At 38.9% G+C, this 14452-nt stretch overlaps 1 long non-coding RNA gene across 2 annotated transcripts in view; it reads right to left on the reverse strand.

Moving 5' to 3' along the window:
* The window catches only part of LOC113897250, a 493455-nt gene that overhangs the window by 296963 nt on the left and 182040 nt on the right, over positions 1 to 14452 (reverse strand). For both annotated transcript variants that reach the window (XR_003512307.1, XR_003512306.1), the window contains one exon: positions 26 to 113. This is a non-coding gene — a long non-coding RNA (uncharacterized LOC113897250). The remainder of the gene's footprint in view (positions 1 to 25; positions 114 to 14452) is intronic.

Here is a 14452-nt window from a genome sequence, read left to right on the forward strand (position 1 = left end):
TCCAAGAGCTAGCCTCACAACAAACCTGTGTAGTAGGTATTGCTGACAACTCCATGTTACAGATGAGGGACAGGGCTTCAGAGAGATTAAGTGATGTGCCACAGGTCATTCTCCTAGTAAGAAAAAAATAAGAAATAAACTAGGATCACAAACCAAGCCTGGTTAGAATATTTTATAATAAAAAGGTTTTTAAAAATTAAAAGACTAGTTATAAAACCAAAAATGCAATTTAAAATGATCATTGCCATATCTTCCCAAGCTACTTCTTAAGGTGTTTATGAAGCTCCAAAGAAATAATTCGAGATTTTAAAGGGCTTGGAAAATATGTGTAGCGAAACAAGAAAGAAAAACAGAAAGAAAGAAGTTGGCAAACAAAGGTACTTTGTAAACTATAGAGGATGAGTTTAGTTGTTGATGTGATTTATCATTATTAGGTCTCAAGATTGTGGAGCCAAGTCAAGGCTGCAAACATAAATCAATTCTTCTTCCAGTTTTAGGAGATAAAAGAACCTCTTTGAACTCTAAACTTCAACGTCTCTTGGCCTTGGTATCACCCTGTGGTAATTTATATAAATGAAGCCTAATTGTGAGGAAGATTATTTCTCTCCCCAAGGAAATACTGATGGAATTCCCTCCCCCTGACATTCTCTCTCTTTCTCTCTCTTTCTCTCTCTCACACACACAGCCCATTAGATATTACTTAACTTCTTATGAAAGCAACAAAAACTAAGATCCAGAGAATAGTGGTAAGACCAAAGTCAATAGAAGACTACAGAAGAGTCAACATCTAAATCAACTATTTGACTACATATCACCTCTTCTTTTGGAGAAGGCAATGGCACCCCACTCCAGTACTCTTGCCTGGAAAACCCCATGGACGGAGGAGCCTGGTGGGCTGCAGTCCATGGGGTCGCCAAGAGTCGGACACGACTGAGCGACTTCACTCTGATTTTTCACTTTCATGCATTAGAGGAGGAAATGGCAACCCACTCCAGTGTTCTTGCCTGGAGAATCCCAGGGATGGGGGGGCCTGGTGGGCTGCCGTCTATGGGGTCGCACAGAGTCGGACACGACTGAAGCGACTTAGCAGCAGCAACAGCACCTCTTCTTTGAAGGGGAACTGGAAGCAGGATGGATTATCCCTTCCTTAAAACACTGATTTTTATTCATTCATAATTAGACACATGTTTGTCAGAGCCAGACACTGTGTGAGTGTCTGGTGAATGAAACATACTACCCTCATGAAGTGTTTCTTTGTGCTGTCCTAGCCATTTTGAGAATACAAGTATGAGTTAGACTCAGTTCCTATCCTCAAAGAGCTACTACCTAATGTGGAGGCGAACATGTAAACAACTAAATTTCAGTCTATGTAGAAATAAGGGATCCTGAAGAATGGATAAACTTTTGAAAGGAAAGAACAAGAGCAAAGGGACAAATTGCAAATGGTTTTTGCATGCCATTTTAATGAGTTGAGAACTGACCTTGTAAGCAATGGAGAACTACTAAAAGTTATTGAGCATGGAAATGCTTAGAAATGTTGCATTCAAGAGAGGGCAGAAGAGATAGAAGGGAGGGAAATACAGTGTCCAGATGTAGGATCTGACATATAGGGCCTCACTACTACAGAAAGTAGTAAAGAAACAGGATCTGGATCTGGAAATGTTTGGTTGGGAGGCATGTGGTTGGGAAGAGGACTCAAAGAAGCCTGGGATGTGAGTTTGTTTCTAGAGAAAATAGCAGTTCTATCAAAAAGGTAGATTTGTGGGAAAAGATAATGGGTTTGATGGGACATAACAACCCTGGTGGAGACTCCTGGAAATACTATAACTGGGCTGCTATTCTATTACTCATCTCATTCAATGTTTAAGACAGCACACATGCAGTTATCTTCTCAAAGTAGAACCAAGCTTCCCATTCATCCTTGAGAGCCCTTAGGACTATTTGGGCCATGGTTTTTGATTTGTGGATATCTCTGCTCTGAGTTGGACTGATTTCTTAGAAACAACAATAAAACCAGAAGATAGTTCTAATTTTCTCACCCCAGCCTCATCTGCCCACATCTATAGCTCCAAAGCCTACCTTAAAAACTTTAACAAAGGCATGTCCAAGCCTCTTTAGTAAAGGATCCTGGGCCTTGGGCTTCCATTGCTTGAATTTTGCACCAGAATCCTTCACATGATTTAAGTTCAATCCCTCTTCGTAGGACTTCAAGGAAGACAGCTGATTCTGGTCCACCTCTTAATGACTAATCAAACCTAACATTATTTTGAGGGAAGGTCTGACCTGCTCTTTGTCAGCATTCAACATACCTGAGCACTTCCTATGTATCAGGTCTGTGCTAGAGACCAGGGCAGATACAAAGAGAATCATGCACGATTCCTGTTTGAGTATCTTAGTTTCTAAAATGAAAATACTGCAGTAAAATAACTACAAGAAGAGGGATAAAACACTCAGAGGCAGATGAGAGAGGTATTAAGGACTGAAAAATTTGAGAAGGAAGAGATTTCTTTCATATGGGGGACAAGGAGGCTCATGAGAGGCTATGAGGATAAAGTAGCACTTAGCTAGGCATGGAAAGAAAAGCTTGTAGATGTTTGGACTTGGAGAGCGGCAAAAATGGTTTCTTCTGATCCAAAAAACAGGATGCAAGACAGGTTTGGCTGACAGAGTTTGAGGGGAAGGTTAAGCCACTGAAAGGTGATATATTCAGAGGATCTACCCTATAGGGAGGAAATAGTCTTTATTCATACTTGGTATAGGTTCTACACTAACTCATGAGCCTTTTTCATCTATAGTCAGTCACATGAACCTGGATTCAGAAGAAAAATACATAAGGATTTTAAATTTAGCTTTAGAGGAAGTTTCTACCAAAAAGGGGTGGGGGCTGCTTTAAATGGTGAAGGAGGACAAGGGTAGGAGGTTTGCTTTTATTTCAAGAGTGGTACCATGGCAGGGGACATAGCTATACCAAGAGAGTGTTTGGATGAAATATCAGGCTTTAGAATAAAGTCTTTCTTAGATGTTACACTATGTAACAACACATAGGAAGGTCAGTGCACTCGATCAAATAGGGAAACAAGCAAATCTCCTTAAAAAGTGAATGTCAGGAAATGATCATTATCCCCCATTCTTGCCAGACTGAGTAATGTGCCTATAAGTTTTATCCAAATAACATCCTCAATGAGAAAAAACACAGAACAATAAAATTACTGAAAGGTCTGGCAACCAAATTAAAGACTCACCCAGGGGGAGGGAGGTGGGGGGCTGGAAAGTGACCAAAATAAATGTGCTGGAAAACCCACTTTGCTAATCATGCCAAGAACTAAACCCCACTTGAACTAGTAGGGCTTATGTGTGAATCTTCTTTAATGCCATTCTCAAGAGAGTGCACCTAACAAATACAAGTTTCCCAGGGAGAATCATAACTCTGCAATGGCATTTTTGTTTGTTTAATAAAATACCTTTTTGTATGTCCTTTATTTGCAGAAGGGGTTTCTTTTTGTTGAGATACTAGATCCTTTCTGCACCTCATGCAACTCTGTAGGTACAAAGGAAAAAATAAAGCATTCATTTGGGGACAAAATCAAGAATAAAAAGCCAGTATCTTGAATAGGTAAGATTAATGGTGAATATTTTAAAACATAGCATAGCTTATTAAGAAATATGGATCAAAGATTCTTTTAAATCACTTTCAGAAAACTAAACATGGTTGTTATAAAAACAGAGGTGCATTTTCATTTAGCATATAGACCATTTCTGACGAAGTGATCCTACCTGGAAAATACGGGTGATCCCCACTGAAATCAACACAGCTAAATAGGGGTAATCCAAGTTTTCCCCTCCAATAGCAGCAAGGCAAGTTGAGCCAGCAGGACTTCTCTTTGCCCTATTTTCCACTAATTCAATTTCTCTAATTAAGAAATATTGTTGAGGCATCAGGTATCTTATTTTGGAGGAAGGCACTGAACAAGGCTATATAAGATCATACAGGCTTGCAAACATTGGCATCTGCCTTTCTCTAAGGAAAAGGAGACAGGAAATAGAGCCTTTTATCACATGAACTGGCTGAAATGAAAAAGAGAAGAGAAACAGAATAAAGGTAATCACCTCCCACAAAGGATCACTGCATATATTTTCATTTGAAAATACTAGAAAATAAAAATGTGATCATCAGCAACTAGCACGAGTTCCACAGGAGTTCTGAAGGCATGTTCAAAATGCTAGCACATGCATATCTATCACACACACACACATACACACACACACACATACACACACATAATGTGGCAATTTGGCATTTTGAATGCCCATGACAAGTTCATCCTACCCTTTTCCCTCGTAAACGGACCTATGTAATCAGCAAAACCATGGATCTCAATCCAAAGATATAACTGTGTGAAGAAGGAGCCTCAGGAAAAAAAAAAAAAAAAAAGAACAATGTCCTGATTTCATAAACTTTTCATTCATGGATAATCTTAACTACCTCTTACTTTTTGCATCCATATGAATGTATGGATGCAAAGTCCAATGAATTGTATTAGCAGTGGCGAGCCGCCACTTTCTCTGTTTTCTGAAGCCAACAGGCTTTACATTTTTTTACCTTTACTGCCCTAGCCTCCTTTTGGACAGTTAGAGGAGCCATTGTATTTCAAGCTACTCAGAATGACAACCCTTCAGCTCTGCAGAAACTATGAAACAGTCACATAAAGAAATCTGCTGGCTTTTCTGGCTTTAGGAAGTAGAGATCTGCTAACCAGTTCATCAGCAAAGCATGGTGCCATCCCTGCTGCCCTTTCCATAACTGCACTCTGGATGCCAGTTCCACTACTGTGGTACTATGAGAAAAAAAGTGAAGTTCTCAAAAGTTCCTGAGCATCCATTGAAACATTGCTTATCTTTACCTTATACAGCATTTCTAAACTCTGTAGCAGGTATCCTTTGGATTAAAAGCACTACATCTTCCTTGGTTTATGTAATTACTGGATATTTTTTTTGATACTGCAAACCTCAAATGAGCAAAAGTCAGTCTAAGTGGTCTCAGAGGAGAATAAATTTTGGTCAAATACTATGGCTAGAATTTAATCACTTAGCAGCCAGGAAAGAGTTAGAAGATGGCAACCGTTCTTTGAGCAGAGTCCCCTTTGTGGAACATAATCCTTTTAAGTTTACCAAGAATAAGTCAAAGCAAATCTCACCTACTTTTCTGATACAGAAGAGGACCGTAGATATAAAATATTTCTATCTCAATCAACATTATATCATACCAAGTGCTTCATAATTACTTATATATCAGAAGAAGAAATATAGATTGAAAGATAACAATCATATGGTTGCCCAATGAGTTGTATTTACTGTACCAAGGTCAACCAGGAGAGAACACTCCATTGGTGTAAAAGGTTGCTTAACTAGCTTCATCTCCTAATAGCTTTCTCAGACCCTAAAAATGCAGTACCAACCTAGACAGGTAGTCTTCCAAAGTTACTATATTAGTTACACATTTTCTGTGCATTCCTATGAAAATATTTGAGTACTTGACCTGTCATTTTCCCCTGAGAACTTCTGTACTGTCTCCCACTGGTTTCTTCTAGGTCCCACCTACCAGAATCTAAGTTGCTCTTACATTTAGCATTTTAATTTTTCTCTACAATATTCAATCAAATCCCTCATGGTAGGTAAAACTCTCACACAAAAAAACCCACTGTTTTTTCCACATCTTAATAAGAGATACTTTGTAATATTAGTTTGAACCACTTTTGAAAATCAAAAGAAATGGTAGTGGCGGATTCATTTTGATATTTGGCAAAACTAATCCAATTTGTAAAGTTTAAAAATAAAATAAAATTTAAAAAAATATATCAGCAATTTCATATCGTTCTACATAGAAAACCAAATCCAAATGTCTTCTGCTAAAAATTCCATTGGAAATCATCACAATGGGGGTGGGAGACTGTAATTTATAGAAGTCTGTGAAGATGATAAAGGCAAGCATTTGAAGAAGCAGATATTACCGCTAATATCAGCTCAGAAAAACACATTAATTGGATAAAGTTCAATGAGCTTCAAGCACGTTTTTCTCCTTCTCTTTACAACTCTGTTCCTGAAGATGAACCCTTTCTCTTTCTGCTTGATCCCATGAAGGTCACTACTTCCAGCAAACTTGAGAATTTACCATGCTGTATTCTAATGTTGATAATTTTCTCTGTGCTTGATTTTTGAGTCTTCCTATAAACAAGGGAAAACAAAGAAATACTCTCTTCCTTCAACAGCTGGAATTCAACAGCTGGAAATTCCATTTCATTCTGTTTTAAATTCTTAATAAAAAACATTTTACACAAAATTTATCAAGTAAAATTACAAATAAAATTATGCATAAAATGTTTTGTATTTTTAAACAAAAGTAATCTAGAAAGAGTATTTATCTAGTACATTTTGTAAAATATAACTGCTTTTCTCAAAGTGAAGTGTTTTTGTAATTAAAGATGTATATTTATCTTATGTTTAGATTCAAGGTGGTTTCCCTGATGGCTCAGCAGTAAAGAATCCATTGTCAATGTCGGAGACACAGGAGACTTGGGTTCAATCCCTGGGTGGGGAAGATCCCCCTGGAGGAGGAAATGGCAACCCACTGCAGTATTCTTGTCTGGAAAACCCCATGGACAGATGAGCCTAGTGGGCTACAGTCCATGGGGTCACAAAGAGTTGGACACAATGGAGCAACTGAGCATACACGCACACTAGATTCAAGGTATTACAAAAATTTCACCTCACCAGTCTGAATTATAGTTCATAATAATCCTTCAATGAGGTCCCAAAAGACAGAGCTGAAATATTATAGAATGTGCCTTGCCATTAACTATTTCAAATATAATTTTCCTTCAATTTTTTATTAAAGAAAATTTATGGCCAGATGGAATAAAACGCAAGTATCTAAAATGCTAACCTATTTATAATATATGACCAATTAAAAAAATGGGAAAGGGGAACTGAGAATATGTTGCCCAAAAGAAAAATGACTAAAAGGGAGATTTTTATAATTTTTACTGTTTCTTAATTTGATCATTTTTGTTGTTTCTTAACATCAAAAATATGAAAGCATAATTTAATGAATCTGTAGAATATTTAGGAGTGAAGAGATGGGAGGAAGGTAAATGGATATCTACTTTATTCTTAAAGTGTCCTATTTTCATGGTTTTTAAGATAGCAAAATATTTTATGACTAGATTATTAACGCCAAGAAATTAAAAAAATTTGAAATCCAGGTAACAAAGAGGATTTCTCCAAGCCTGAATTATTTTCTACTGTCTTTTCTCATCTTTAGATCTAAGAATCCATGACCTGAGCAGGGCAGCTTATTGTGAAACAAAAAATGAATGTGAAAATAGTTGAAATTATGGGTGTTAACCTACAATGATTTATATTTTAGGCAGATATTATTTCATCCTGCCTAGTTCTGTAAAATTCTTTCATAAAAGTCCCCGACTCTCACAAAAACAGTCAGAACATGATGGAAGAACTCCTTTTTGAGTTTGTGACTCATATAGTTAAAACTTCACTTGAAGTATCAGAGTTTCAGTTTAAGTTCCTTTTATTTTTCCCTCTGAGGATGTAGAAAGTCATAAGCTATCCAGATATTTCAGGTAGAAGAAACAGACATGGAATAAAATAATCAGCATATGCTATGGGTAGAGATAGAAATTACCATGCAAATTATTTATCTGCCTGGTTGAATCTGTCTGCACTTAGCAAGCCAATTTTAGGCAAGACACAATGCTAGATAATTCTGAGACTTTAAAAAGGGGGCATTTTTCCTATTTGTCTGTTGTATTTTTTCCTCAATATAAATAGATAAAGATGCTTCCAATAAAACTGAAAAATATGAATTGAAAATAAACAAAAGGACAAAGTAAAATATAAATAACAGCTATAGACCAGGGGAAAACAAGCTCAGATAGGCAATCTCAAAGCCTTCCCATATTATGGACTATAAACTTTACTCTAACCTTCTGGAATGCCTCGTCAAAGGGAAGTATTATTCTTATAATTCAAGATGCTAAAATGTAGCTCTGTATATAAGTTAAATAAGCTGGGTGACAATATACAGCCTTGACGTCCTCCTTTTCCTATTTGGAACCAGTCTGTTGTTTCATGTCCAGTTCTAACTGTTGCTTCCTGACCTGCATACAGATTTCTCAAGAGGCTGGTCAGGTAGTCTGGTATTCCCATCTCTTTCAGAATTTTCCAGTTTATTGTGATCCACACAGTCAAAGGCTTCAGCATAGTCAATAAAGCAGAAATAGATGTTTTTCTGGAACTCTCTTGCTTTTTCAATGATACAGCAGATGTTGGCAATTTGATGTCTGGTTCCTCTGCTTTTTCTAAACCCAGCTTGAACATCCGGAAGTTCACAGTTCACGTACTGCTGAAGCCTGGCTTAGAGAATTTTGAGCATTACTTTACTAGCCTGTGAGATAAGTGCAATTGTGTGGTAGCTTGACCATTCTTTGGCATTGCCTTTCTTTGGGATTGGAATGAAAACTGACCTTTTCCAATCCTGTGGCCACTGCTGAGTTTTCCAAATTTGCTGGCATATTGAGTGCAGCACTTTCACAGCATCATCTTTCAGGATTTGAAATAGCTCAACTGGTATTCCATCACCTCCACTAGCTTTGTTCGTAGTGATGCTTCCTAAGGCCCACTTGACATCGCATTCCAGGATGTCTGGCTCTAGGTGAGTGATCACACCATCATGATTATCTTGGTCGTGAAGATCTTTTTTGTACAGTTCTTCTGCGTATTCTTGCCACCTCTGCTTAATATCTTCTGTTTCTGTTAGGTCTATACCATTTCTGTCCTTTATTGTGCCCATCTTCGCATGAAATGTTCCCTTGGTATCTGTAATTTTCTTGAAGAGATCTCTAGTCTTTCCCATTCTGTTGTTTTCCTCTATTTCTTTGCATTGATGGCTGAGGAAGGCTTTCTTATCTCTTCTTGCTATTCTTTGGAACTCTGCATTCAAATGTGTATAGCTTTCCTTTTTTCCTTTGCTTTTTGCTTCTCTTCTTTTCACAGCTATTTGTAAGCCCTCCCCAGACAGCCATTTTGCTTTTTTGCATTTCTTTTCCATGGGGATGGTCTTGATCCTTGTCTCCTATACAATGTCACGAACCTCAGTCCATAGTTCATCAGGCACTCTATCAGATCTAGTCCCTTAAATCTATTTCTCACTTCTACCGTATGATCATAAGGGATTTGATTTAGATCATACTTGAATGGTCTAGTGGTTTTCCCTACTTTCTTCAATTTCAGTCTGAATTTGGCAATAAGGAGTTCATGATCTGAGCCACAGTCAGCTCCTGGTCTTGTTTTTGCTGACTGAGTACAGCTTCTCCATCTTTGGCTGCAAAGAATATAATCAATCTGATTTCGGTGTTGACCATCTGGTGATGTCCATGTGTAGAGTCTTCTCTTGTGTTGTTGGAAGAGGGTGTTTGCTATGACCACTGTGTTCTCTTGGCAGAACTCTAGTAGCCTTTGCCCTGCTTCATTCTGTACTCCAAGGCCAAATTTGCCTGTTACTCCAGGTGTTTTTTGACTGCCTACTTTTGCATTCCAGTCCCCTATAATGAAAAGGACATCTTTTTTGGGTGTTAGTTCTGGAAGTTTTTGTAGGGCTTCATAGAACTGTTCAACTTCAGCTTCTTCAGCGTTACTGGTCAGAGCATAGACTTGGATTACCGTGATATTGAATGGTTTGCCTTGGAAACGAACAGAGATCATTCTGTAATCTTTGAGATTGCATCCAAGTACTGCATTTCAGACTCTTTTGTTGACTATAATGGTCCCATTTCTTCTAAGGGATTCCTGCCCACATTAGTAGATATAATGTTCATGTGAGTTATATTCACCCATTCCAGTCCATCTTAGTTCGCTGATTCCTAGAATGTCGATGTTCACTCTTGCCATCTCCTGTTTGACCATTTTCAATTTGCCTTGATTCATGGACCTAACATTCCAGATTCCTATGCAATATTGCTCTTTACAGCATCAAACCTTGCTTCTATTACCAGTCCCATCCACAGTTGGGTGTTGTTTTTGCTTTGGCTCCATCCCTTCATTCCTTCTGGAGTTATTTCTCCACTGATCTCCAGTAGCGTATTGGACACCTACTGACCTGGGGAGTTCATCTTTCAGTGTCCTATCTTTTTGTCTTTCATACTGGTTCCAAATAGGAAAAGGAGTACCTCAAGGCTGTATATTGTCACTCTGCTTATTTAACTTATATGTAGAGTACATCATAAGAAACGCTGGGCTGGAGGAAGCACAAGCTGGAATCAAGATTTCCAGGAGAAATATCAATAACCTCAGATATACAGATGACACCACCCTTATGGCAGAAAGTGAAGAACTAAAGAGCCTCTTGATGAAAATGAAAGAGGAGAGTGAAAAAGTTGGCTTAAAGCTCAACATTCAGAAAACGAAGATCATGGCATCCGGTCCCATCATTTCATAGTAAATAGATGGGAAAACAGTGTAAACAGTGGCTGACTTTATTTTTCTGGGCTCCAAAAATCACTGTAGATGGTGATTGCAGCCATGAAATTAAAAGATGCTTACTCCTTGGAAGGAAAGTTATGACCAACCTAGACAGCATATTAAAAAGCAGAGACATTACTTTGTCAACAAAGGTCCGTCTATTCAAGGCTATGGTTTTTCCAGTAGTCATGTATGGATGTGAGAGTTGGACTATAAAGAAAGCTGAGCGTCAAAGAATTGATGCTTTTGAACTGTGATGTTGCCGAAGACTCTTTAGAGTCCCTTGAACTGCAAAAATATCCAACCAGTCCATCCTAAAGGAAATCAGTCCTGAGTGTTCATTGGAAGGACTGATGTTGAAACGGAAACTCCAATACTTTGGCCACCTGATGTGAAGAGCTGACTCATTGGAAAACACCCTGTTGCTGGGAAAGATTGAGGGCAGGAGGAGAAGGGGACAACAGAGGACGAGATGGTTGGCTGGCATCACCAACTCAATGGACATGGGTTTGGGTGGACTCTGGGAGTTGGTGATAGACAGGGAGGCCTGGCGTGCTGTGGTTCATGGGGTCGCAAAGAGTCGGACATGAGTGAGCAACTGAACTGAACTGAAAATGTAGCTATGTTTTTTCACCACTTAACTCTAAAATAAATATCTCTAAATGAGTTGAGGAATGTGGTCTAATGCCCTTAACCATGGTGCTAGCTACTTTCCAGTTCTTCCTCCACCTCAAATTCACTATACCTGCTTTCTCTCTTCTGCATAGTAGGACACTGTCCCTCCCAGGCTCCTTGCTTGGCCTCAGGTTGGGTTTGGCTGGAGAATGGAGGTCAGGGGAAGAGAGAGAGGTAGCAGATTTCTTCCTTGCTCCTCTCAGCTTTGACCATGTTTCTGATAGAGGGTGTATTTTTTCCAGACCATAGCTATGTTGGGTGGCACTTCCCCCAACTCCAATAACCCTTCAGTCCAAAATGTTAACAGCTTCCCCCTTTGCTAACCTCTGGCCACTCAATAATTTTTGTTAGTTCTTTTAACTCTACCCATACTTCTCCTTGATGGCTTTCTTTGAAAGAATGGTATGATTTTCCTACCAGGACCCTGATTGATACAGATGAATTCCTACAGCAATGCATTATTTCAAAAGCTTCCTTCTCAGAAGAAAAGTCAGAGTATGACAATAGCCCTCAATCACATGCCAATGAAAACACCTCTGAAAGAGGTGAATATTACTGTTCAAGTATATAGAAACAAGGCTCCCCTGGTGGCTCAGTGAAAGAGTCTAACTGCAATACAGTAGACACAGGAGATGTGGGTTCTATCCTTGGGTCAGGAAGATCCTCTGGAGAAGGGTGTGGAAACCCACTCCAGCATTCTTGCCTCAAGAATCCCATGGACAGAGAAGCCTGGTGGGCTATAGCCCATAGGGTTGCAAAGAGTTGGACACAAGTGAGGTGAATGGGTACACACGCACGCATATAGAAACAGTCTATAACAGTTCCAAGTATCCAACAGAGCTTTCTGAAATGATGAAAATGTTTTTATATCTGTGTTGCCCAATATAATAGCTGTTAACTATATATAACTGTTGAGTTCCTGAAATGTGGACAATAAGGAAGTGAATTTTTATTTTATTTCATTTTAATTAATTTATACTTAGCTACATGTGGCTAGTGACTACACTACTGTACAGCACAAGTCTACATTAATCCAAGAACAAAAACTAGAGACTATCTGAATTTATGGTACAAAAGTAAGTAGAGTTCCCACTGATAAAAGCCTGTAGTCATAGAGGGTTAAGGAAAGTACAATAAAAAGGACACAAAGTCCAAAAGAAGTAAAGTTCATACCAAATCACAGGTATTAAGGAAATCTTCATGGAGGAGTTTTAATTTAAGATGAGTCTGGATGATGGAATAAATTTTGTATTCGTTTTCTATGTCTACTAATAAAGCATCACATGTTTAATGGCTTAAAAGCAAATTTATTATCTTACAGTTCTGTAGGTTAGAAGAGCAACATGGGTCTCCCTGGGCTAAAATCAAGGTGTGAGCATGACTCTATTCCTTTCTGGAGGCTGTAGGGGAAAATCCATTTCCTCGCCATTCTAGCTTCTAGAGACCACCCTCATGGCACCCTTTATCCATCTTCAAAGCCAGCAATACAGCATCTCTTGTTATATCCCTTTGACCACAACTAGGAAAGGTTCTCTGTGATTATATCAGCTCACCCAGCTAATTGAGGATTAATCTTTCCATCTCAAGATCTTTAATTTAATCACACCTGTGAAGTCCATTTTGCCATGTAAGGTAACATAGTCACCGGCTCCGGGGATTAGGATATGGACATCACTGGGGGCTTGTCTTGCCTATGAAAGATTGCCCACACAAAGACGTTGAAGATGAAAAGAAAAGGATTCCAGGAGGAGGTACAGGCCAAGAGCAAGACAGACCATAAGGAATTGACAGGATAATCACTACAATCTGTTAACTAGCTCACCCAATTACCCTGTGTTCTCTATTTCATCTCTAAGATGTATTGTAACACGTGCTGACTACTCAGGGCTGGTAGGCTACTCTAGGACACCTGCCTACAAGTACTTCTGCCAGTAAACTGCATACTTATCAACAGCCAGCTGTGTTTTTTGCCAAATCTATTTAGGCCAGTTATATTGTCATTGTAATACATAATTTAATTAAATACTGCTGCTAAGTCACTTCAGTCATGTCCGACTCTGTGCGACCCCACAGACGGCAGCCCACCAGGCTCCCCCATCCCTGGGATTCTCCAGGCAATCAATATAAATATGAAAAGATTTGTTCCCAGGCAAATGAAGTCTAATGCTTTGGAAGGACTCTTTTTAAGGTACTGAAAACTTCTGCTAACAATTTTGGTGCTCAACACTTTGGGAATCACATTCCTCTCACAGGGTGTCTGATTTGTCACCTTCTTTCTCCACCTTGGGACATGGTCTGGAGTCCTTAATTTCTACCGTGTCATGTTTAAGGCTCAGACTGCTGGCTCTGTATAGATTTGCTTTCCCTCTCACTTTCCATCATTCCCAAACCCAAATTTTCTCTTCTTTGTTACAGTCCGCTTTCTCTGGAGAAGTAGACTTTCAGGAGGATGGAGATCAAGAATAGGGTGCTGCATTTGGTAATTAGGAGATCGTTACCGACCTTCATGTGAATGACTGTTTCAGCCATTTGAGTGGACAACTGAATAGTTGTCAGGATTGCCACATCAATGATCTCATGGGTACAAAGACCAGAAGAAGAATACAATGGCACCTATCCCAATGGCATAACAATGATGACAAAAGCACTTTCATACTGCTGACTCAGTCTTCATCTGCTGGCGTAACCAAGACTTCGAGAATAGAGGGCCTCATCTCTTTCATTTATTATTGTGAAGTAGAGTGTTACCAAGTGTACACTTCAAAAAGGCACCCAACTAGACAGGGATGGCAATAAGGTTAGAAAGAAAAGAAATAACTGTGCAGCCCTAGGACTGTATTCAGAAGTGAGAAAGATGCCCCCACAAATCACTTCACCCTCATGCATACAAAGCAGAGTACAGACTGATTTATTTTCTTGTCCAGGGAACTGGCCAGATTTTTTCTAAAACCCTGGAGGGCAGTCTTTGTGCTCATGTTGCCTATGGACATGGCCTGGGAGACGAGCATCTGACTGTTTTAGAGCAGTTCTAATCTTCTTGGACTGCTTGGGAATGGCAAAAAATGTTTAAGTACATATGAGCACATCTATATCTGAGTATGTGTACATATGCATCTATCTTATATGTGTACATGTATTTATGCATGTGGACATATTGGCTGATATAATGCAATAGATACCTAAAAACATTACATTAAAAAAAATCAAAATGGACTATTCCTTATCAAAAAATGCCAAGAGAGTC

The sequence above is a fragment of the Bos indicus x Bos taurus genome, chromosome 8 (genome assembly GCF_003369695.1).
Source record: "Bos indicus x Bos taurus breed Angus x Brahman F1 hybrid chromosome 8, Bos_hybrid_MaternalHap_v2.0, whole genome shotgun sequence".
Taxonomy (NCBI): Eukaryota; Metazoa; Chordata; class Mammalia; order Artiodactyla; family Bovidae; genus Bos; species Bos indicus x Bos taurus.